This window comes from Gossypium arboreum, chromosome 2 (assembly GCF_025698485.1).
Source record: "Gossypium arboreum isolate Shixiya-1 chromosome 2, ASM2569848v2, whole genome shotgun sequence".
In the NCBI taxonomy this organism is placed as follows: Eukaryota; Viridiplantae; Streptophyta; class Magnoliopsida; order Malvales; family Malvaceae; genus Gossypium; species Gossypium arboreum.
The window spans coordinates 5,863,678-5,890,642 of record NC_069071.1 but is presented as its reverse complement, the minus strand read 5'-3'; the positions used below and the strand labels follow the sequence as shown (position 1 = coordinate 5,890,642).

At 33.9% G+C, this 26,965-nt stretch overlaps 2 non-coding genes across 2 annotated transcripts; one reads left to right on the top strand and one right to left on the bottom strand.

The window, feature by feature from the left end:
* Nucleotides 1-6,036: 6,036 nt before the first annotated feature.
* On the bottom strand, nucleotides 6,037-6,143 carry LOC128289578 (small nucleolar RNA R71). The gene has a single exon (XR_008279223.1). It is a non-coding gene; the product is annotated as a small nucleolar RNA R71 (small nucleolar RNA).
* A 16,102-nt stretch (nucleotides 6,144-22,245) lies between these two features.
* Nucleotides 22,246-22,352, top strand: LOC128289519 (small nucleolar RNA R71). Its single transcript, XR_008279165.1, has one exon. It is a non-coding gene; the product is annotated as a small nucleolar RNA R71 (small nucleolar RNA).
* Nucleotides 22,353-26,965: the final 4,613 nt, after the last annotated feature.

Below are 26,965 nucleotides of genomic sequence, written 5' to 3'. Positions count from 1 at the left end.
CCACATTCACCAGTCACTGTCTCTTTGTTGGACTGATATTGCTGTGACTGCAACACCATATAACTAGGGGTGAGCAAAATCTGATTTGATTCAAAAAAATCAATAAAAAATTCAAATTTTGAATTAAATAGTTCGAGTTATTTGAGTTAATCAAGTTATTCGAATCAACTCGAATAAAAAATTAATTTTTTGGGTTTAACTCGAATATGAATTACATAATTCGAGTTATCCAAAAATCTGAATAAGAAAAGACAAAATGACATCATTTTGATAAATGTTTACATTTTTAAAAGTTAAAATTCAAAATAATTAAGTTAAAATGCAAAACTATGTTGTTTTGATAAATGTTTACCCATTAAGTTAAAAGACTAAATCATTATGTTGTTCATGTAGTTAAATAATCTTGTACTTCATCTACTAGTTAAATAATTGGTCAATCTAAACGCAACATTAAGTATAAATAATAGGATTTGTTAACTCGACTCGATTTGACTCGAATTTTTTTGACTCGATTCGATTTGATTCAGAAAAAAATCAAATTGAATTCGGTTGCTAAAATAGGATTTGTCAACTCGACTAACTCGAAAATTTTTGACTCGATTCGACTCGACTTGATCGAATACCCATCACTACATATAACCCAAGTCAGTCGAAGGAAACTTGTCTAACTTCAACACTGCGCTACATCCATGCCATTTTGGCACACACATTAACTAGTGGGAGGGAGAGCATCGGGGTTTTTGGTACATATGATGCTTATTATCTTTGGAGCATGGCGATGTGATGCCCCTTCAATCTTGCATACTTTATCTCCCTATATTTTCACCACCAGTTTGTTTGGGCCCTATCTATTTGGGCCCTTACGTGACTTGCCTAGCAAGGTATTTTGGCCTCCTTGATACTCTAGAGTAGACATCCTCCTTTACATTAGGTGGACAGATGATCCCGCAGGGGTTGTCTATTCTGAGTCATATGAGGATGACTGAGCGCCAACATGGAGCGAGTCCCAGTTGATATATATTGTCTCATTTCGATCCTTAAGATGAGCATGAAAAGTTTCTAGATGATGATCCTCCTTGCCATGCGAACCCACCTCATTCTCCTTCGTCGAGTCACCCTACCATTGCTTCCGCTATTACACTCGAGGACCTCTCCAAGCGGTTTGATCGTTTTGAGCAGTGATGCTTTGAGCAGTTCAACAACATTGATGCATTTTTGCATCAAATTCGTCAGCACCTCCATATCTCTCATCCTACTCATACGCCTCTCGATTCCGACACTTCTCACAATGACAATTACTGATCTATTTTCATTTTATTTGTTTTTATTTATTTTTATTTTCAGTTGTACTTTTATTTTTATTTTTATTTTTATTTTTATTTTTATTTGAGAGACTTCTTATTTTAGGTTGTTTCCTTGAAATAAATTATTATCTTGAAATGTTGAAATTGCAAGTTTGACATCAAAACCACAATTTTTTGTGAGCTTTTAAGTATATAGAGCATATTTTTTATTTCGTGCTCATTTTATTTTTGGTTGTGACTGTGTCAACTTTATTTTTTATTCTAGAACTTGCTTCAATTATGCATGTTGAGACCACATTATTGATTTGATATACTGAGGTGATAGAGACACTTAGGATTTAACCCCTAGTAAACCCCTTTGATCCCAACATAATATTTTCTAACTCGTCTTTATTAACTCGTAACCCATATGTATGTTGTAAAATTATCTTTGTTATTGACTCCCTTTTTGTTGAGATTTGATTTGGTTAGTTTTCTAACCATGTTTTTAGAAACACAAAAATATATATAATTTTTTAGCATCTTTTCAGCTCTAATTCATGCAGTTTCATAATAATTTTTGTCGAAATTCGTACTTTAATTATAAAATAATTAATTTGCACTCAAATTATTAACATATATAATTTTAATTATTTTATAATAAATTTACAAAAATTTGGCTTATTTTTTACAGTTTTGCATAAAGGATGAAAATCGACTTGGCAGTCACCTTGAGTATTCGTAAAGGCCTCAGATCAATAGAACAAGTAGAGAAAGGAAAGGAGCACACTAGTGTGGCTTCAGATAAATACTGGATTTGTTTTCTAGTTCCTTTCTCTTTAATTTTCTTGTTTATGTTGTGATCATGAACATGGATATTTTTTGTGTTGTTATTCTTGATTTAATTAAAATGACTTAAATTTAATTCATGTTAGATTGATTGCAAATTGTTCGTTTTAATTATTAAAATCATGTTTATGTTTTGATTAGGTCTTGGTAGATTGTTCAATTAAATAAAACCATGCTTAGGTTATACTTACATTACAATTGTGTGGTAACAAATAAATTAAGTATTAATCATAATGAAATTGTAATTAATTGTCACAATATTTAATTGGTGTATGTTTAATCTTCTAAGGCAGATGAAGGTTAAATTAGCGACAATATTAAACGATACATTAGCATTGCATAACGTGCAAGATTATTGTGATTAAATTGTTACAATGTAGAAATAGATTGTTACTTCACTTAACCTTATACTTGCTTATGAAAATTGATTAATTGTTTGAATTGACAAAGTAATATGTTCAAGAGATTAATTGGTTTAGTAAGTTTGTGTTAGGATCGGCCCAATTTAGCAACAAGTAAAAAAATAGCAGAATAAATTGAGAAATTGAACACACAAATTTAACGTGGAAGAACCCCTCCAAAGAGGATAAAAACCCACGGGCAAAGATAATTTTACTATAATGGCAAAAGAACGAAGAGTACAAAAGATGGAGATAAAAAACTAAACCCCGAAAACTCAAAAACAAAGAACCCTCAAAACATAAACACAAAATTCTCTAAACGTGTTATGAGTTCTAATATCTAATGTGTTTTTTCTAAGGTTGTAAAAGAGCCTATTTATAGCTTAAATTCATAGGTCAAATAATAATAAAATAATCTAAACTTGTCAGTGTTCGATTAAAACAAATAAACAGAGTTTAACTAGAAGATTATTCTCAAATTTGACTGAAATAGGAGTCATAGTTAACAAATCTCCACCTTGACTCATATTTCCACAACGCCATCTTTGCCAGAACCCGCCACGAGCCTATCTTGAACCATGTAGGGAATTAACTGGGTCGAATCTGTGCTTAGAAACTGGAAGACTTCTAGCCTTCGACTTGTACACTGCCAAATCAAAACTAACCCGGGTTTGATTTTCACGAACACAATGCCCTAACTTTTCAAAACCTGCATCCAAAAGAGAACCTCTCTTCAACGAAATTGTCATACATTTTTCCTTCCTATGACCAAGGTGCCTTCGTTCCAAATGAGTTGACTTCGACTCTGTAACGGAAGAGGGACGTCCGATTTCACCTGTCACTGTAAAACCTTCCAGAATATAAAGATTTCCAGTTTTTTACTTTTTAACAAAATGAGGGCTCCACGGGATACTTTAATGTCGCTCGAATCGATGTTGATTCTGCATCCTTTCAAGTCTAAAATACTCAATAAGATGAGATTCTTTTATAAATCAGGTATATACCTAACATTTGAGAGTATCCTAATTGTTCCATCATGTATCCTAATTTTAACAGTACCGATACCAATTACCTTACTAGATGAATCATTTCCCTTGCACACAACTCCACCTTCAATCAAATTGTATGTGGAGAACCATTCTTTATTGGGATATATGTGGAAAGAACATCTTAAATCTAAGATCCACTCGGGCGTGAGCTTTGAGTTATCACTCGTTGACACTAACAAGAAATTATCACCGCTTTCCTCGGCCAAATTAGCACCAGCTACATCTTCCTCGCTACTCTCAGTAGCTCTTTTATTTTGCAGCTTATAACAATATGCTTTGACGTGACCTAACTTTTTACAATAGTGATACCTTTTGTCTTATTTCTTTGATGCTACCAAAATGGAAGCTTGCCTATCTGCCTTGCTATCCGAACAAAACTCGTTGTCGAGTTTGTCTCTACTCAAAAAATGACCCTTCACATCCTCAAACGAGAGTTTGTCTCTACCATAAATCAGGGTCTCCCTAAAAGACTAGTATGAAGGGGGTAAAAAGCACAATAATAGCATAGTCTGATCTTCATCGTCAATATGAACATCAACATCCTTAAATCATTTAAAAGAGTAATGAAACAACTTATGTGATCTCTAAGAAGCTCACCTTCGTTCATACGAAACATAAATAGACGTTGTTTCAACACTAAACGGTTAGCTAGAGACTTAGTCGCATAAAGAGTTTCTAACCTTTTCCACAAGGCGGATGAGGTTTTCTACATCAATACCTCCTATAATACCGTATTCGCGAGGCACAACTAGATTGCAAACAATGCCTTTTCATCAAGATCTTCCCATTCTGCTTGATTTAGATTCTCAGGCTTTTTTCCGGTAACAACCTTTTTCAAGCTGGTTTGAACTAGAATTGCCATCATTCAAATTTTCCATAGATTGAAATTTGTCTCACCATCAAACTTCTCAATTTCAAACCTTGTTGCTGCATATCTGAATGGGCTGATCTATCAAAATTGAACTAGCTCTGATACCACTTGTTAGGATCGACCCGATTAAGCAACAAGTAAAAAAAATAGCGGAATAAATTGAGAAATTGAACACGCAAATTTAACGTGGAAAAACCCCTCCAAAGAGGATAAAAAACCACGGGCAAAGATAATTTTACTATAATGGCAAAAGAACGAATAGTACAAAAGATGCAGATAAAACACTAAACCTTGAAAACCCGAAAAAAAACCTTCAAAACATAAACACAATATTCTATAAATGTGTTATGAGTTCTAATATCTAATGAGTGTTTCTTCTAAGGTTGTAAAAGAGCCTATTTATAGGCTAAATTCATAGGTTAAATAATAATAAAATAATCTAAACTAGTCAGTGTTTAATTGAAACAAATAAACATAGTTTAACTTGAAGATTATTTCTCAAATTTGACTGAAATAGGAGTCATACTTAACAGTTTGTATGTGCATTAGTTAGCAAAATACCAAGTTGCCTTGAAATTATTCGTAACAACATGAACATGAGTTTAGTAATTTTAAGTTAAAGAATGTAATTGATCTAACACAATAATTTCATATTGATTAAAACCTGTCTTTTACAAATTGAGCATTGGATTATTTTACTTTTTTTTATTTACTTAGCTAAATTAGTTTTAGTTTTTAGATCACTTCTTCAAATAAACTATTTTTTTTCACGACCAACTTGTTTAATTTTACATTTCATTAATATTTTCTTTCACAGCCCCTATGGGTATGATAATTCGACATTTACTTGTTACTTTATTACTTGTTAACGAGTGTGTACACTTGTACATTTCTGTAGTTTCAAGTTTTTGGCGCCATTTCCGGGGACTATTTTAAAAGACATTATTTGTGAAATTGTTAATTTTGCATTTTTGTTTTATTTTTCTGTTAATTTTAATTCCATTTTTTTTGTGTTTGTTTCTGGTGTTTGTGAGTATTGATCAAATTATTGAGTTACTCCCCATAGACCTTGAAATTGAAAGGACTTTCAGACAAAGGAGAAGATAAACGAACCAAAGAAGGATCGAAGAGATGATTTCAAATATCAAAGCCAAAATCAAGGAGGAGTATTCGCTTATAATACTCACAATCTGATCATTGTTGCCAATGATAAAAACTGTGTCATTCGACAATATGTCATTCGTCTATTCAACGGGCTCAATCTGAGTATTGTGAGACATGAAATTGAGGCACCGCAATTCGAATTAAAGCCAGTCATGTTCCAAATGTTGCAAAATATAGATTAATTTAGTGGGATGCTTACTAAAGATCTATATCTTCATATTCAACTATTCATGGAAGTGAGTGACTCATTCAAACTAGTCGGGGTGACCGAAGACGCCTTGAAATTAAGATTATTTCCATACTCCTTAAGAGATAGAGCACGAGCGTGGTTAAACTCCCTACTGTTCTGTTCCATAACTACATGGCAAGAGTTAGTTGAACGTTTCTTAATGAAATACTTTCCTCCATTTCTGACTGCCAAGATTTGAAATGAAATAATTTCATTTCAGCAACTTGATGAAAAATCTTTATATGAGGCATGAGAGCAGTTCAAGGAGTTATTACGAAAATGCCCTCATCATAGCATTCTTTACTGTGTTCAAATGGAGACTTTCTATATTGGTTTTAATATTCATACTAGAATGATGGTGGATGCTTTGGCAAGTAGAGCCCTTCTTTCTAAGTCTTACAATGATGCTTATGAGATTATTGAAAGAATTGCCAATAATAACTATCAGTGGCCAACTAACCGAGCAACCTCAGAAAGATGAGTAGCTGAAGTACATGAAACGAACACATTTGCTTCTTTAGTAGCCTAGGTATCCTCTATGTATTCTATTCTTAAGAACATAATTGTTAATGATTTCAATGGTAATTTGACAAGTCAACAGCCGAACCAGTTCAAGAATATTTCTTGTTGAATGTTGTGGAGATGGCCATTTCTTTGAAAATTGCCCATCGAATCAAGATTCAAAATATTACATGGGAAAGCAAAATTGGAATGGTCCACAATCAAATTATTACAACTCTTCATGGAAGAATCATCCAATTTCTCCATAGAGTAATCAATGGGCGGACCATAACGACTCTTCTATGCCATCTCGACCAAATTATCCATCAGAATATTTTCAACAAGTGTAACAATCCCCACCAACTGAATATTCAAGTAATCTTAAGAGTTTGCTGAAGGCGTACATAGCAAAGAATGATGAACTAATCCAAAGCCAAGCATAAACATTGAAGAATTTAAGAAACCAAGTGGGATAGCTAGCCAATGAGCTTAAAAGGAGATCCCAAGGTATTGGGCCGAGCGACACAGAAAATCAGAGAATTTCGGGCAATGAACATTGCAAAGCAGTCACTTTGCCAAGTGGAAAGACATTGGAGCCCAAGGTGGTTGAGGTTCAAGATGAGCCTGTTGTGCTCAAGACAAAGAGGAAATTCAACAGAGTGTTGAAACTCGTATTTCACAGAAGTCAAACTCAGTGATCCTTGATGAGGTAAAATCTAAACTAGTCAGTTTTGGTTATCTAACAACCTCGTCAGCTGTAGAAAAATTTCAACAGAAAAGTTATCTGGTTAAAGCTAAGATTCCACCACTTCCTTATCCTCAACGATTCCAGAAGCAGCAACAAGATACTCAATTGAAAGAAATTTTTGATGATGAGGTGACTTTTAATGACTTAGATGTTGCTAAAAACCCAAATGTAGTTGAAGACTGCTATGCTATTTCCAAGATGGAATCACTGGCTTCTACAAAATTGGAGCTCAATTCTCTAGATGATCCATTAGAATGCATTATGCTAGCAAATTCGCCGAGTGATGATAAAGACGAGGAATGTTTGGCTTTGCTAGAAGCTAAAATGAAAGGATTCACGTAGGAAGTTCCACTTGAATCATTAAAGTTATTATCTCCGGAGTACACACAACCAAAAGTGTTGATTGAAAAGCCAAATGAATTGGAAATGAAAATTTTGCCTCTTCATTTGAAATATGATTATTTGGGTTTATCTCTGACTTTACCTATCATGATTTCAGTTGAGTTCACCAAGAATAAAGAAAAAGAATCACTTATTGTTTTGGAAAAACATAAGAAGGGTGTCGGATGGATTATTGTAGATATTCGAGTCATAAGTTGGAGGATTTGCATGGATTACAAGAAGTTAAACAAGGCCACCAGAAAAGATCATTTCCCTTTTTCTTTCCCAAATCAAATGTTGGACAAATTTGTTAGGCAAGAGTATGATTACTTCCTAAACGAGTATGGTTGGTATGATATATAGCCCTTTGACACTGTCTCGGCCAGTGACGATTCTGAATAAGATGGAGGGAGTTCTCTTCACTTTCTCTATTCTTATTTTATATTTTCAATTTTTTTCTCATTTGAATAAAATGACAGACTTAGATAATTTTTTTTTGGATCATTACATTAATTAAAATTTTGTCTAAGAGATTGAGAATTAAGTGGGACCATCTGTGAACCCTTCAGTCTTTCTTGAGAGTTTAATTTAATGTAATTTTTTGAAAAATATTTTTTTAAGTAGCCAGAAGAATTTAATAAATAAAGGGTCAACTTTTGACCTAAGCACTAATTTCTTTGAGGTTTTTTTAGTCTACTTTTATTACAGGAGCCTAGGACCTAAAACGGTGCTACCATTGGGCTTAAGGCACTACTAGGAAGGGAAATATTCAACCCTTTTCCACACAAACTTGCAACCCTTACCTTACTCCACCACCAATCCCAAGTAGCCTCACAGTGCATCACCCTTTACCCTTTAATGTTGTAACCCTTAACTCCTAAATCATCACTTCGAACACCTTCATTCGAAGCCACCAACCACTACACCTAAACTATCCTTAAACCCCTCACCCCCTCCAACTCTAAACCTTACAATCGGCTACTTACCTACTTGTCCAAAACTGAAACCACCCTTAACAAATTTTCTAACTCCAACTCCAAGAGTCCTTTTGTTGAGCACCATTCCACGAAGTGAATAGTCTGCTATAATGGATATGCTACAATATATGCAGTGGCAGCAACAAGCTTACTGGAGATACTAAAAAATATGGGACGACTCAATGAGAGGCTCTTTCACAAAAATATTTCAAGATCCGTTTGTTTTTGTGCCTGGATTTTGAAACTTTATTTTTGAACTATGGACTCCAATGTTGAGAGGGAACGAGGAAATTCAAGCAAAAACAAGGACGATGGAGTAAAAGATGGGTCAGATATAAAAGATGGGTCAGATTCTAAGGGGTCTGCAAATAAATAAAAGGAGGGATCTTGTCTCTACTTTATTTTATTTTATTTGTTAGGATATTTTAAGTTTTTTAGGCTTAGGTCTTTTAGGATTTTATTTCCCGCATAATAAAATAAGAGGTGGAAATCATCAATAAAATTGAACAATTTGCAAATAAGAAGTGTGGCAATAGATATGTACATGTCTAGGACTGGATCTACTCAGGATAAGCTTGGTATTTAAGCAGTCAAATTTGACTCACCTCCTTTTCTTATGGTCCTACCTGGTGTATAGTGTCTGTTCACTTCTTTATTTTCGTTCCCTCTATTGTTTTTAACAATGAGGACATTGTTCATCTTAAGTAGGGGGACCAAAAGTGAAATTGTTTTATTTTTTTCAGAATACATTTTTCTCATAATTATGAGCAAGTTATATATTTTGTTCAAAAATTTGAATTTTTGTTAATTATGCTAAACTTTAGTATAAATAAAGTTCTATTATCTCAATAATTGCTATGTTAGCTAAATTATGAAATAAATGTTACTCTTAATAATGTATGTAAATTATACCATAAAATTTTAATTCCTTAGGAGAGCTAAGCATGCATAAAAGTTTAAGTCTCTAAAATTGACTTAGTAATTTCTTGAGGCGAAATCTTACGAAGCATAATTTTTAAAATGATCTAGGCAAACTTTGTTTGGACCGTTTGAGCCTTTCAAGCCAAGTGTAACGAATACTTATCCCTTGAAACCCAACTTTGAGACTATATGGCTTGATTTTATTTGAACCATTGGAATATTAAGCCATCACTTCTTTCATAATTATCTCTAAATTGTCCCAAACAATAGACTTAATCTGTCTAGAATATTATCTGAAAATAAGGTTGGGGGAGTTGAAAATAAGTATGATGCTCAAAATTGCATTACATACAATAATATGCTCAAAAAAAGCAAAAAAGAAAAGAGAAAGAGCATATGTACTCAAAAGAAATTGATGTAAAAAGAACATGTGTACTTAAATGCAAACTGAGTTGGTGAAGTTGAAGGTATTTATTTTGAAGGTTCGATGCAAGCTGAGTCTAAGTTTTTTAGCTTAAAATTATCTATCTTTTACCTACCCCTAGCCTAGCCACGTTACAACCTATTTAAAAGACCTAATGATTCAGATTTCTATGCTACCTATATTAGTGGAGAGAAATTGCTAAGTTCAACATATGGAGGCATAAGTTAAACTTAGTGAATGCAGTCTAGTCTTAAAGGAGGGAATAGAAATTAATTGGTAAGAATTTAGCATATCTTTATTGAGAAAACATTTAGTCTATTCTTGCTATCATGATAATGATTGAGAATAATTCAAGAAATATGTATACTTGAGTTGTACAATTTCAAAATTCTTGTTCTCGGGCATAATTGCACTAAACTCATAATTGTGGGAGAAATGTGTTCTAAAGATATTTTTCAAAGGTGATTTCAAGCAACTTCTTTTGCAATTTGTGCATTACTCGGGACGAGCAATGAATTAAATTTGGGGGTGGGGAAACACAAAAATATATATACTTTTCCAGCACCTTATGAGCTCTAATTCATGCAGTTTCATAGTATTTTTTTGTCGAAATTCATACTTTAATTATAAAATAATTAAATTGCACTCAAATTATTAACATATTGAATTTTAATTATTTTTATAATGAATTTACACAAATTTGATTTTTTTTCGACAGTTTTACACAAAGGGTGAAAATTGGCTCGACAATCACCTCGAGAGGCTTGAATTGTTGAGGAATTTTTTGCATCAAGTGAATCAAGATTATGGTTAATTAATTATCCAGCCATGGAAAATCCAATATTATGTATTAAACATACTTTATATTTAATTTTTATCCAACGTTAATTGGGTTAAAAATTAATATAAAATTTGAAAAAGAACAAGGGCCCAAATTGTGTTAAGAACAAGACTAGTCCACCAAGGGATTTGGAAGCCCAAATCGTCGATAAAGCTGACCCAATCAGCTTATTTAGTTAATTTTATTAATTTCAAAACAGATCTTGAAGTTCCCCTTAATTCCGTTCAAACCCCTCCTATTTTCGTGCCTTTTATTTTTAGCCCCAAGCTAAAAATAGCAAGTTTGAATCACCCAAACTTGCACCAAGCATGGCTGACCAAGGGAGATGGAGTGACTGATATTGTTTTTTCTATTTTTAGCAGCCATTCCCACCTATAAATACCCCTCTTCCATTCTTCATTTCACACCATTCATTCCCACACATATCTCTTCCGTTCCCTTCTTTGTTTTCCCATTTTTCTTGTTTCATTCCTTTGCTTATTTCCCTCTTGAAAAAGAGCTTTTAGCCTCCTTGGCATAGTGCATTCAAGTGTTTGTGAAGGCCTCAGATCAACAGAACAAGCAGAGAAAGAAGAGGAGTGCACTAGTCTGGCTTCAAAGAAATATTGAATTTGTTTTCTAGTTCCCTTCTCTTTAATTCCTTTTTATGTTATGATCATGAACATGAATATTTGTTGTGTTATTGTTCTTGATTTAATTAAAATACATTAAGTTTAATTCATGTTAGATTGATTGCATTCTGTTTGATTTAATTATTAAAATCATGTTTATGTTGTTATTAGGCCTTGGTAGATTGTTCAATTAAATAAAACCATGCTTAGGTTATACTTGTGTTACAATTGTAAGATAACAAATGAATTAAGTATTAATCGTGTTGAAATTGTAATTAATTGACACAATATTAAATTGGTGTATGTTTAATCTTCTAAGGTAGCTGAAGGTTAAATTAGCAACAATATTAAATGATACATTAGCCTTGCATAACTTGCAAGATTATTGTGATTAAATTGTTTCAATGTAGAAATATATTGTTACTTCACTTAATCTTATACATGCTTATAAAATTGATTAATTGTTTGAATTGACATAGTAATATGTTCAAGAGATTAATTGGTTTAGTAAGTTTGTATGTGCATTAGTTAGCAAAATATCAAGTTTCCATGAAATTATTCGTAACATCATGAACATGAGTTTAGTAATTTTAAGTTAATGAATATAATTAATCTAACACAATTATGTCATATCGATTAAAACTCATATTTTAGAAATTGTGCATTGGATTATTTTACTTTTTATTTACTTAGTTAAATTAATTTAAGTTTTAGATCATTTCTTAATTTAAGTTTTTAGATCATTTCTTGAATCAACTATTGTTTTAACCACAAACTTGTTTAATTTTACATTTCATAAATATTTTCTTTCACAATCCTTGTGGGTACGATAAATCGATATTTACTTGTCACTTTATTACTTGTTAAAGTTTGTGTACACTTGCACATTTCCGTCGTTCCAATTTCATTTTTTTTTGAATTGTTGTTCTTAAAAAATAAAAAAAATAAAAAAAGGGAAAGAAAAAAAGAAAAAAATATTTGATTGAGCTTGAATAGTTAGTTTGTCATTTCTCTTAATTCAACAATTGATTGTTTTTCTAAGTTGGTAACTTATCAACTTGATCTTGATTATAGCCAACTTTTTTGGCCTTTTCCATACCATTAACATAGCCCCATGACAACCTTTTAAAAACCCCTTGATTGGAGTGTCATCTTATTTTATAGTGGTGGAGATTTGATTTTCAAGTAAGCCTATGATAATGACATTTCTTATTCGACTATTGAGTGCATACTACTTGAACCTTAAACACTTTGAGTGCTTTGAGTGAATCCTTAGTTAGGATGTTAATTCTTATTTGAATTTAAGGTAATCATTTAGATAAGAGGAGACACCTATGTTTTTGTACTTAAAAATTTCAGCTTGAACTGCTCGAGTCTTTAGTATCCTTTCAATTGAATTTCCAATGCATGATTGTTTGCGAATTATTTTGAAACATTATTGATGAAAATGTTAAATTATTGCAAAAATTAACTTGAATATGGGTTGAGGATTTTACTTGAGGATAATGAAACGCTTAAGTGTGGGGATATTTGATAAGTGAGAATAGGAACATGTTTTAATCCCGTTCTTAATGCATTTTTGGATGATTATTCAATGTAAAATGGTAAATTTTATGCTCTTAATCCTTTAAATTCATGTTTCTATACATAGGAGAGCATTTGGGAGCAAAAGAGTGAAAAAAGATAAAAAAATGAGCAAAAATTGAAAAATTGGAGCAAGGTAAAGAAACCATATGGGTTAGGCACACGACCGTGTGAGCCACACGAGTGTGTGCCAGATTGTGTGGGAATCACGAATCGCACTCCGAAAATGCGAAAAAAATGCAAGTTTTAGGTTTTTGGGCATTCTAATACCTATATTGACAAAGATAAGAAGATAGGAGGGAGCCGTCATAGAATACTGAAGAAAACAACTTGAAAAATACCATTGAAGCTGACTTTGGAGCAGATTTCCATCAAGATTGAAGATTTCCTTTTGATTTCTTTAAAGTTTATTATGAGTATCTTTGTTTCTGGTGGTTATATTGTCTTTGGGATGTTTTTATTTGCTATCATGAATTAATTTTCCAAATACCTAAGGAGATAAACCTAGGATAGATTATGTTATTTGATTTCAATTTTTTACGTAATAAATATTTGGATCTTATTTTCAATTATGTGTGCTTAATTCTTGGTTTAATATTTATAGACTATTAATCCATGTTTGATGTGCTTAAATCAGAGGAGGAATAGACTCTATTTAAGAGTAGATCTACCTAATTGAGTGGAGTTGCATTCAAGCCTAGAAACAGGACAATATAAATCTACTGAATTAGAATCAAATATAATAGGGGGATCCATAGATCGAGTTAATGCGATAATAGAGATTTTAATTAGGAAGAAATTTCAATTAATCAACCTAGAGTCAATTGCTCTTACTTTCGAAAGAGATATTAGCATAATTTAGGGATTTCTACAGATCAAGATACTAAGTGAAGAAATTGTTTAATTTAGATGGTAATGACAGATGAAATCTAGATGGATTATTTCTTGGTTATTGTTTCACTTCTTGGCTGTTAATCGTTTATTTTCCTGATTCATTTTGATGTATTCTTTAGTTAATTAATTTATTTAATTTTAGTTTTAATCAGTCTCTCTAATTTTTCGGTTAAATAATAGAAAGACAATAATTCTAGTACTTTTAATCCTCGTAGGAACGATATCTTTGCTCACTGTATCTATACTATTAATTGATAAGTGTACTTGCCTTAGTCAAATTTTTAGTTAGTGCGACGACAATCATTTAGATTTATAACTAGATATACGAATTTGCCACCCCGAGTTGTTCGGCAACAATGGCTATTAGAGTAGTCCATGACTCTCTGAGAATTGAGACTGCCTACGATCCTCTAGAAATTGGGGCTAACAATAAAAACAACTGACCAATTTGGTCTTTTCTCCCTCGACCCTCTTGTAATTGGAGAGATCTAAATCCTTTGATATAAAGACTCTATGGCATGCCAACTATATCTAATTTAGTCTAACTTAGTGAAATGGGATAAAAACCAAGTTTCATGATCCATTTCAATTCAATTCCATTTTCATATCATTCCCATTTCAGTCACATTTCATGGTCAAATCATAAATCGCCTAATGTAAAATTAGGCTTCCAATAAAAAAAAAACTATACATTACCATTTGAAATCTTAATATTTAAATTCAACTCAAAATCATGAATTTACTAATTTTATCATTGAAATCATAGTAAAATAAATATTAAAAGCATTAGGAAATGAAAATAAGATATCAACCCAAATCGAAGTTTCAATCGCTTAACTCCGCTTCTTTGCCTTTCTCCTTCAATATTTTTGCCTCATTTTTATCTACAATAAGAGCAATTCAACACCAAAAATGCCATTTATCCATTATAATACAAAAACTAATGAAAAAAAAAAAAATTAAATATGCATAGTTAATCATGTTGGCAACTTAAGTTTCGAGTCCAAAATTCGCATATCTTTTGACTCGATTATCCATTTTTAATTCCGTCTTCACCAGAGTACTCACTGCTTTACAAGCTATCATTTAGCACCAATATTACACAAAGTGGCAAATATTCTCTACTTCTCCTTCACCATGGCCAAATGTACCAAGTAAACTTTTCATCCATTTTTATTTCTTTTTCACACTTCTAACAAACTAGAACTCATCTTCTAATCATTTCCTATCCAAAAATATACCTATTTCACTTAAGTTTTCTAAGCTTCTATCAATGTCCTTTAATGGCAACTTTTAAAATACTTGATAAATTCAAAACTATTGGTACATACATGTAAAACAAACTTCAAATATTAAAATCTATGAAAATTTGAAGAAAAATCATACCTTAAGTTTGAATTTAAAAGAAAATAATGAAAGAAAATTTTTTTTTGTCCCCTTTTGTTTTCTTCAAAAAAGAAAGAAAGATGAGAAAGATTTCATCTTCTCTCTCTTTTTCTCTTTATTATATATGATAAAATATGAGAAAGTTGATATGTGATATTTGTGATAGGTTTTAAAGATTTATGAATGAATCATTTTTGAGACTAACTTATTATCACGACTAAGGCAAGTGTACCTATTGAACAGTAGTATAGTTCAGCAAGATCGGATTGTCGAACCCAAAAGAACTACGAGTACTAGTATTTACCTTGTTTTTGTTATCTAGCCTAAAAAATTAAGAGGTTTGGTTATCTAAACTAATTACTAAACTAAGAATGCACAGAAAGAAAACTTGGGAAAATACTGTTGGGAAAATTCGATTGATTAAGGCAATACCTAAGGAAAAATCCACCTAGACTTCACTTGTTATTTGACTCTGAATCAGATAATTTATTCATCTGACTTGATCCGTAGAAATCCCTAAGTTATTTTATTATCTCTCTCGAGACTAATAACGTCTAACCCTAGGTTGAATAATTGAAATCTCTTTCTAATTAACTTCCTAGAATTGCATTAACTCGATCTATGGATTCCCTTATTAGGTTTCACCCTAATCCGAAAAAATCTTGTCACCCTATCTCTAGGCACGCAATCAACTCCGCTTAATTACGACAAATTTACTCTTAGACAGGGTCTCTTCCTCCTCTGAATAAAAGCATTAACTTGAATCAATATCCTGGAATATCAAAACCAGAATTAAGAACACATAATTAAGAACAAGTCAAATATTTATCATACAATTCAGATAATAATAACAAGATTCGTCTTAGGTTTCATTCCCCTTAGGTATTTAGGGGTTTTAGTTCATACTTATGAAAGAAAACATCTCAAAAGCATAAAGATAACAAAACATAAGAAAACCCAAAACTCTTGAGGGAATTTGAAGAGAGATCTTCAGTCTTGTGAAGAATCTAGCTTCTGAAATGGATCAATCAGCTTTCCTTGAGTAATTCCTTGCTTCCTACTCTGCGTCCCCCTTTGTCCTCCTCTTCTAGGGTGTTTTTATAGGCTTTAGGACGCTCAGAAGCCCTCAAAAGTGCCCTTTACCGAATTGGACTAAACTTGGGCTCGGCAGGGACACGCCCGTGTGCGATTACTTAAGGCCGTGGTTAAGGCTGTTAAATGGGCAAGGGCGTGTGATCTACCTGTGTAAGTTGTGCTTCGATCTTACCAATTTGACACGGCTGTGTAGTCAACTCGTGTGCGGAGGTTCAGGCCGTGCTAGAGCCTATTGAACCTACACGAGCGTGTGGTCTACCCGTGTGGTGAACTCTAGGCCGTGCTAATTTCCCATGTTGGCCCGTTTTCTCTATTTTTGGCCCATTTCTTGGTCCTTTTACTCTCCTATGCTCACCTAAATATAAAACATGAAATTAAAGGATTAGGAGCATCAAATTCCCCATATTTAAATAGAAATCATCCATAAAATGTGTTAAGCATGGGGTAAAAATATGTATAAATTACGGTTTATCAAATACCCCAACACTTAAGCATTTGCTTGTCCTCAAGAAAAATCCTCAGCTCACAATCAAAATAAATTCATCTCAATTTATAATCCCTATCAATAATATCTCAAAATAGTCCATAAGTATTTGTACATTGAAAATTCAACTAAAAGTATATCAAAGTTTCAAACATTCTAAGTTGAGCATTTTATCACGAAAACATAGGTGTCTCCCCTCATTTAAGTGATTACCTTTGATCAAAATACCACAGAGTTTAACATCCTCACTAAAGATTCACTCAAATCACTCAAGGTGTTTAAGGACATCAATTAAAGCACTCATTAGTCAATATGAAAAGTTATTACCATAGGCTTGCTTGAAAATCAAATCTCCACCACTATATATTGAGCTGATACATCAATCAAAAAGGTCTTTTAGAGGGTTGTAATGTGGCTTTGGTTAGGGGGTGTGGTGACAAGCTGAAGGAAAAGTTTAGAATCGAGATTGAATTAAAAAATTACCTAGCTAGAAAAATGACTAGTCATCAGTTGAATACATGTGAGCTTCTTCTCAGAATATGGAATTAACATTCAAGTTCAAAAACGATGAATCACAACTAATTTGTATTGAAGTACACTCATTTTTTTCAGAACAAGTCAAATGCATAGAAGAGCAAAACATAGCTAAGCAATTAGTTCAAATCAAATCTCGACAAAAATAGGGATCAAATTAGGGGATTTCAACAATAATGGGTTATGGGTTAATATTAAGGGTAAATCAATTAATGGTTTGTTAGGCTCAAAGGGGTTCACTAAGGGTTAATTATGAAGGTAGGTTTTTGTAGAGTGAGTGGGTTAAACCTAAGTGCCTTTATCATCTTGACATATCAAATCAAATGGTGTGGTCTTGACATGCATGCATAATCAAGTAAGTTCTAGAATAACAATTCAATAATGACGCACTCAAAGCAACAATAAAAGTGAGCATGAAAGGAATAATAGATGCTCTAAAGGCTCAAAATCTCACAAAAATTACGGCTTTTTGATGTTTAAACCTGTGAATTTCAACTCAAGATAATACCTAAACTTGGGAAAAATAACTTATAAAATTTTAAATTCAAAATCAACTTATCATGCTTGATTCTATAATGTCTTAAAGTTTAAAAAATCAATGCATGAATGCCTATATTTTAATTCAAGACATAGCAATAAAAATCATAAATTAATCAAAATTCATTCTAACAATGATATGAGAAGATCACATGAGAATAAGATGGAAATCATGGATTTTTCTGATAAAGAAATAAATAACCCCCTACACTTATGATGTACATTGTCCTCAATGTACAAAGATAGATATACTGAAAAATGTAAATATAAGATCATAAGAAAGGGAACGAAATGAAACGTCCTGAGTTATGAATGGATTCCTTGAATTGGCGTTTTGGAAAGTAATCGGCCAAGGTACTAATGAGCATGGAGGAGGATACTCCGGTGGTGGTAGAGGTGAGGTTCCAAAAGTGCTGCACCAAAAGAATATTATATCTCATGGTAGCTATGGTCGTGGTCGAGCAAGGCATGGCAGTCGTGGAGAACCTTACCCAGTGGAGTTTCAAGTTCCTAAGTAATAGTGAGCTTTGTAGCTCTTTATAACTGTGATAGAATTAGGAACTTTTTAGGGAATATATAAAGAAGAATAATTACTATAATGAAATAGCCGAAATTAAAAATTGTAAAATAATAATTATAAAACCTAATAAAAATAAGCTTAAAGAAAAAGAAAAAGTAGTCTTAAAATAGAATAAAAGTAAAAACATAAAATAATAAATAAAATTTTTTAAACATCTTCATCGCTAGATGGTTCGCGAGGTGGGGGTGGCGATGAGATGTGGAAGTGCTGGAAAATCTGCTGTAGAGTAGCATCAATGTTATCGAAGCACTGAAAACACTACTGCTCTAATCGAGTAAGGTGTTTAGAGATGTCAGCGTATGAAGCCGCCGCATGAACTAGATGAGAGGGGGGTGGTGGCTGAGACGGTGAGTCTTCATGACGTGGAGGGACATCATCAGTAATGTTATCTGGATCCTCCCCCTCGGTGGACTGGATGAGGCGATACTGAGGAGGGTAGGTGGCACGTCGTTTCTCGATCATTCTCATACTTATCATGCTCGAGATGCCCTGTAGGGACATCTGGCAGATGAGGGTGAGGGAGGATGATTGTGCTGCTGTGTTGAGGAGCCCAAAGTGCCAAGCTAGTCGAGTTACAGAGGGTCCGATAGGTGGAACTGGACCGTTCCTGGATCATCGAAGTTGGTCATGACGGTTTGAAGATGGAATGTCGAGCAGAGTTCCACTGTGAACATGAGATACGTTGGCTCGACAGTCTCAAGAAGAGCCCCCACAGGTTAGTCGTTAGGAGGGCTCAGACTGCGTCAGCCAAATGAATCTGTTCAAGTGCGGCCCAGTCAATGCAGCGACCTACACCTAGGGGTTGGGCCCGTAATATCTGATATAATTCCTCCTAGGGTCCCAAGGGAACCTAGAGGAACGGGTGGCGAATCTCTGCGGTAGGACCCGAGGATGACGCTTCTCCTTTTCTTTTCTTGGAGACGAGGATAACAGTTTTCTTTCCTCGTGAGGATGACATAGTATATCTGCAGTGAACAAAAATCGACGTTTAACCAATATGCCCCAAGAATAGTATGGAAAATCAAGACTAAATATGAATATTTCATGAGATTTACGTACTAGATGATACAAACTAAAACAACTAAATATATCAAGTTATAGGATTATGGGAATAATGTAACGGGAATATGAATGAATGCATGTGGGTAAGCATAAATTTTATGGAAACAAGGAAAAATGAAAGAGTATAACATAATGTAGTAACTAAAGTGACAAAATTTTTATAAAACAAGCATGAGTATTTTAATATTCTAACTATGAATATTCATTCAAAATAGTTCAATAGAGCAGAGAAATCATGAAATAAGCAACATATTTAAGGAAAGAGCTTGGTGCGTCAGAATCGGTGTTGTAGACAGCCACGGACGTGGGGGGTAGGGCGTGTGAAGTTGCAGCAGCTAGGGTTAGGGATTTTTGGGGAGGGAGATGATGAATAGTGTGGGGTTTATATAGATTTTAGGGCACACGACAGTGGGACACGCCCATGTGGCCTAATTTTTGCCCGTGTGTTTCGCGAATTTTGAATTTGGGCGTGTCTGACATTCGGCCCACGCCCGTGTTGCTTGGACGTGTGGGTGCACATGGTTGTGTCGCACGGTCGTGTGTTTATTCATTTGCTTCTCCCACGCCCGTGTTCCTAGGTCCACATCCGTGTTCGTTTTGACAGTGTCGACCATGGGTGGATGGCACGGGCGTGTCGCATCCCGTGTTGGGGAAAAATCTTGCCCTGTTTTCACACGATCGTATCGCACGGCCATGTCTCCTTCTATGGTGTGAGCACGACCTAAGGCAAGCCCGTATTCCTGGCCGTCTGGAGGGAAAAACCCCGTATTTTAAGATTTAGTTAGTAAATTAGATGTGAAAAGCTAGAATTTAAATAAATCATTACTGTTAGTGCTCGGGTTGCCTCCCGAGAAGCGCTTATTTATAGTCTTAAGCTAGACTTACCTCTCTTCTGCATGGTCAAGGTGGTGCGAGGAGTTTACACTCATCCATGCTATCAATTTTATCAGTATAAGGTTTAAGATGAGTATTGCTTACCTTAAAGGTGCTGAATTTGGGATGAATTACCTTGACTGTACCATATGGGAAAATACTGAGTACCGTAAGAGGAATTTCTTCATTAGGTTCAGAAGTGGTAATGCGAGGATCTGCTGCATCTAGTAGTACTTTGTCTCCAACCATAAGTTGATTTGGTGCAACATTGAGCTCGTCATGGCTCGATTTTGGTTTATCGGGTGTTCTCGATTTCTGTGTCCACCATTCATCTAGCTCATCAATTTGTAGCCTTCGTTCTTCATAGATAGGTCCTGTGATGTTGCTTGAACACGACTCGTGTAGGTTTTTCTAACTTATTTCCTGCAAAGTAGGTTGCACCACATGGTCAGTTTTAGTAGGATGATTTATACAACCGCCTTCAATTTTCGATGTGTTACTCGAATTATGAGATTGAAGGGTGATTGTTTCGTCTCCTACACGAAGTGTGAGTTCACCTGTGCCAACATCAATAATTGTCCTAGCAATCACTAAAAATGTTCGTCCTAAAATCAGAGGTGCGTACTATCCTCTTCCATGTCTAGAACAACAAAGTCTACTGGGTATAAAAATTTATCGATCTTAACAAGAACATCTTCAATGATACCCTTAGGAAATCTAATGGTTTTATCAGCCAATTGAATGCTCATCCTAGTTTGTTTGGGTTTCCCAAAACCTAGCTGTTTAAACATTTTATAAGGCATAACATTAATGCTTGCCCCTAAGTCAACCAATGCATTATGAACATCTAAACTACCAATTAAACAAGGAATCGTAAAACGCATTGGGTCTTTCAATTTTTTGGGTAGCTTATTCTGTAGAATGGCTGAGCAAACTGCATTCAACTCCACATGCGACGCCTCATCCAACTTCTGTTTATTTTTTAAAAGCTCCTTTAAGAATTTGACTGCGTTTGACATCTGCGAAAGAGCTTCAATAAACGGTAAGTTAATATGTAATTTTTTTAATAATTTTAGGAATTTACCGAATTGTTCTTCTTTGCGATCTTTCTTTGTCGCGTTTGGGTATGGCACACGAGGTTTGTATTCTTTACTTACCGGTTTCTGGTCATTGTGGTCTACCTCACCCTTACCTTTACTTACCACAGTTTCTTGCCTCGGTTCTGGTTCAGGTGCAACTAACCCTTCCTCATCTTGAATAGTTGTTACTCAGCAAACTACATTGTGGTCGTTCAAAAATCAGTTTGGAAAGTTGGCCTATCTGACTTTCGAGCCCTTGGATTGACGCTTGTTGATTCTTAAGGGCTGTCTCGATATTCTGGAAACAAGTTTCTAACACCGAGATGAATTTTGTTAACATCTCCTCAAGGTTCGGCTTCTTTTCCTACTGGTAAGGTGGTTGTTGAAAACTCAGAGGATGTTGTGGCCTTTGATTTCCTTGACCGCCCCACGAGAAATTAGGATGGTTCCTCCAACCTGCATTATAAGTGTTACTATACGGGTTATTTTAGGGTCTAGAGTTATTGTTACCCATATATTGGACTTGTTCGTCCTTGATACTAGGGTTGAAGGGTTGATATTCTGTGCATGCTCCTCCTCCATTTGAATCGCACCTCATCACAGGATGTACCTGAATAGAACCACACAAACAGTCAATCTTTTTATTTAAGAGTTCTACTTGGTTAGATAGCATAGTAACCGCATCGAGGTTGAAAATATTGGCTGCCTTCGTCGGCTTTGTCCTCATAACTTGCCACTGATAGTTATTTAGTGACATCTCCTCAATAAATTTGTAAGCCGCCTGAGGTGTCTTATTATTGATAGTTCCACCAGCGGCTACGTCAATCATCTGCCGAGTCGAAGGATTCAGGCCATTGTGAAATGTTTGAACTTGTAGCCAGAGTGGTAACCCATGGTGAGGGCATCTTCGCAAAAGGTCCTTGTATCTCTCCCATGCATCGTAGAGTGTTTCTAAATCCATCTGCACAAAAGAGAAGATATTGTTACGTAATTTGGCTGTTTTAGCCAGTGGAAAATATTTTAATAAAAACTTTTCGGTCATTTGTTCCCAAGTAGTGATTGACCCTCGTGGTAACGAGTTCAACCAATGTTTAGATTTGTTTCTCAATGAAAAAGGGAATAACCAAAGGCGAATGGCGTCATCAGAAACGCCATTAATTTTAAAAGTGTCACAAAACTCTAAGAAATTTGCCAAGTGAGCATTTGTATCATCATCCTGCAAACCATCAAATTGAACAAATTGTTGTATCATTTGAATTGTGTTAAGTTTCAGTTCAAAATTATTTGTAGCACCAGCAGGCCTAACTATGCTTGATTCAGTTCCTGTTAAATTAGGTTTAGCATAATCATACATAGTGCGTGGAGTAGGATTTTGATTTACTGGATCAGCAGCAATTGCAGGAGGTAGCGAATTTTCTTGGTTTTCAGCCGTCTCCTCGGTTGTGGTTAAAGTTTCGTCCTCTTCCTCGTCCTCTGTGTATCTTAGGCTTCGCCTTCTTTCTCTTTGTTTTTTACGAACTGTGCGGTTGATCTCACCGTAAAAAAGTAGTGGTCCTGACGGGTTTCTTCTGGTCATAAACTAGAAAAACATGTCAGAAGAAAATAAACGAAGAATTAAAAAAGAAAATAAAAATTTAAATTGCAATAAAAGTAAAATGGCTAAAGTAATAAAAATCGAGTGTTCCTAATATCTTAGTTCCCCGACAACGACGCCAAAAACTTGATACGTAATATTCGCGACAGGTTTTAAAGATTTATGAATGAATCATTCTTGAGACTAACTTATTATCATGACTAAGGCAAGTGCACCTATCGAACAGTAGTATAGTTCAGCAAGACTGGATTGTCGAACCCAAAGGAACTATGAGTACTAGTATTTACCTTCTTTTTATTATCTAGCCTAAAAAATTAAGAGGTTTGGTTATCTAAACTAATTACTAAACTAAGAATGCACAAAAAGAAAACTTGGGAAAATACTTTTGGGAAACTTCTATTGATTAAGGCAATACCTAAGGAAAAATCCATCTAGACTTCACTTGTTATTTGACTCTAAATCAGACGATTTATTCATTGGACTTGATCCGTAGAAATCCCTAAGTTATATTATTATCTCTCTCGAGACTAATAACGTTTAACCCTAGGTTGAATAATTGAAATCTCTTTCTAATTAACTTTCTAGAATTGCATTAACTCGATCTATAGATTCCCTTATTAGTTTTCACCCTAATCAGACAAAATCTTGTCACCCTATCTCTAGGCGCGCAATAAACTCCGCTTAATTACGATGAATTTACTCTTAGACAGGGTCTCTTCATCCTCTGAATAAAAGCATTAACTTGAATCAATATCCTGGAATATCAAAATAAGAATTAAGAACATATAATTAAGAACAAGTCAAATATTTATCATACAATTCAGATAATAATAACAAGATCGGTCTTAGGTTTCATTCCCCTTAGGTATTTAGGGGTTTTAGTTCATACTTATGAAAGAAAACATCTCAAAAACATAAAGATAACAAAACATAAGAAAACCCAAAACTCCTGAGAGAAATTTGAAAGGAGATCTTCAGTCTTGATGATGAATCCGGCTTCTGAGATGGATCAATCGGCTTTCTTTGAGTAATTCCTTGCTTCCTACTCCGCGTCCCTCTTTCTCCTCCTCCTCTTGAGTGTTTTTATAGGCTTTAAGATGCTTAGAAGCCCTCAAAAGTGCCCTTTTTTGAATTGGACTAAACTTGGGCTCGGCAGGGACACACCCGTGTGGCACGCCCGTGTGCGATTACTTAAGGCCGTGGTCAAGGCTGTTAAATGGGCATGGGCGTGTGATCTACCCGTGTAAGTCGTGCTTCGATCTTACCAATTTGACATGGCCGTGTAGTCAACCCGTGTGCGGAGGTTTAGGCCGTGCTAAAGCCTGTTGAACCTATACGGGCATGTGGTCTACCCGTGTGGTGAACTCTAGGCCGTGCTATTTTCCCATATTGGCCCTTCTTTGTTTTTGGCGCATTTCTCGGTCTTTTTACTCTTCTATGCTCACCTAAGTATAAAACATGAAATTAAAGGATTAGGAGCATCGAATTCCCTATATTTAAAGAGAAATCATCCATAAAATGTGTTAAGCATGGGGTAAAAATATGTATAAATTATGGTTTATCAAAAGTATTATTACTTATTAAAATATTGTTTTATTTACTATAAAATCATTTAAAAGAAACCATTGATTTTTAAGTAATGGTAAAATTGTCATTAAATTCTTTCCATCAAAATAAAAAAATAGGATAATTGCACTTTAGCCTCTTTACTTTTACAATTTATTCAATTTAGTCGTTGAACTCGATGCCGAATTTTTAAGTTAACTACATGCTATAGTTTACTTATTCAATGACTTTTACCATAAATATTCTTGTTCTCTTTTTTTTAAGGTGGGGATGTTATAGACTAAATAAAAAAATTCACAAATCTTGTAACATCTAGATTGATGATTAAACTGACCAACCCATCGATTTTCGATTTAATCATTCAGCAATATTTAAATAAAAAAATTAAATCAGCTCTAGATTTAGTGACAAGTGTTGAACTCTGACTTCCAACATGTAACTCTAAATCATATCAGATAAAAGATACAACTAGAAGTTGTGCAAGAAAAAAGAAAGAACATTATCCTTAAATCATAACTTTTTTGAGTAAATTATAGACCTTCAAATTAAAGTGCGGCTCAACTATTTTAAATATACATTTAGAAAAAATTTTAAATTATATTTTGAGTATGTGAAATATAGATTTTAGTTAGTATGCAACGTGGAAATTAATTATTTTAAAAATAATATATATTTTTAATTTTGTTTCTTTATTATATTAGATATAGGCTTTAGATTCGCACTTTTCATATAAATCAGTCACTTTATAATTTTTAAGGAATACATTTTAGAAAAATTCAATTCACATATTGACAACTTAAATTTCATAATCTATGTCTTCAAAAAATCACAATTTATATTAAGCAATTATTTTAAATTTAATTTTTATAATTAAACTTACTCATGAGTCCATATATATACATTGTTTATGTAATAGGTCCATTTTGCCCGGGCCATAAGAGACCCAATGCTTAAAGTCCAAATACAAATTTTGAAGCCCAAACCAAAATTAAAAACTGACCCAAACAAATAACCGAAATCCCAGCCCACTCTTAAAACAGCCCAGATGGCCCAAACTTCGGCTCCAAGAGCTGAAACCCTGAGACCAATTTGCGCCGAAGCCTCGCATGGAATCGGTCTCCACGTGCTCCACCACCTCCAGCTGGCTCCTCCTGCAATAAACTAACAACCACAACAAAAAAACACATCAAAGCAATAACAAAAAAAAATAAAAGAAATTTGTATTAATTTTTTTGATTATTTGGTTATAAAAGGGGCCGATGGTATATTGTAAACGGGAGGGGGGGATACACGCATATATTGAAAGAAGAGAAATTAATTCAAAAACAGTTTACAAAAGGTGATTCATGGATTATTTCTTTGTTCTTTTTTTTCCTTTATTTTGAATCTATTCGACGAATCTAAAAAAATGAGGGTTTACTTACTGTTTTTGGTGTCGATTTAGTCAATGTTGGCTCCTCCGGTCCAAGGGTTGACAGATCCTTGTGGATCTGGTTAAAATCGTGGCGGTGGTGGAGGTGCATTAGTGGCCGATGAAGCCCATGGATCGACTGAGAGAGAGGAGAGGTTAAAAGAGTTTGGTCAAAAAGGTTTTAAGTTTTTTTTTCTTTCTTTCTTTTTGAAAGAATAGTCGGCTGAATAAGTGTTTTAGGGTTTTTGTTTCTCTTTATTTATGAGAATAAAATGGCACCGTTTGAAAAGGGGGGATCCGCGCGTCAACCCGCAACATAGCCCGGATCCGCACCTTGCGCTTCAAATAGGTAATTTTGCGGCTAGTCCTTCTCCTTTGCACCGACTTTTAATTAGCCCCTATCTGCATTTTATTTGTTCTTTAAATTTTTCCTGAAATTTGTGTGCTATTACAATTTAGTCTGCGCCTAAGTGCTGCGTTTTGGAGATTTGGATCATTTACACATATAATCCCTGCGAATTTGCGCACATTGTGCTTTGATCCTTAGTTCTAATTTGATGTTCTATTTTATTTATTAACCATCCTTTAAGTTTGATTTTATTTCAATTGAGTTTTTCTTTCATTTCAATATGTAATTTTTTTATTTCCTTATTTACTTAGCATTCATTTCTTTTAAGAATTATTTAAATATATATTTTGAATTACTTTAATTATTTTTACTTCATTTCAATTTGGTATTTTACTTGCATTTGTTTTTTTTTAAGTTATATCGTTATTATTTTAAAACATTCTTGCATATTATATTGTTTCAAAATTTTGCATAATATTTCATTTAAAGGTCCCTATATATTATTATACATATATAGTTCATGATAAAGTTAGTTTTATTCTATATACATTATTAATTCCATGTTATTTTATATATATAATTTCTTTTAAATATATTTATATATATATTTTAAAATCTATTATGTATATAGTTTATTCCTTAAGAACATATTTTATTATATATTTTTGTTATTTAAAACCTTTCATA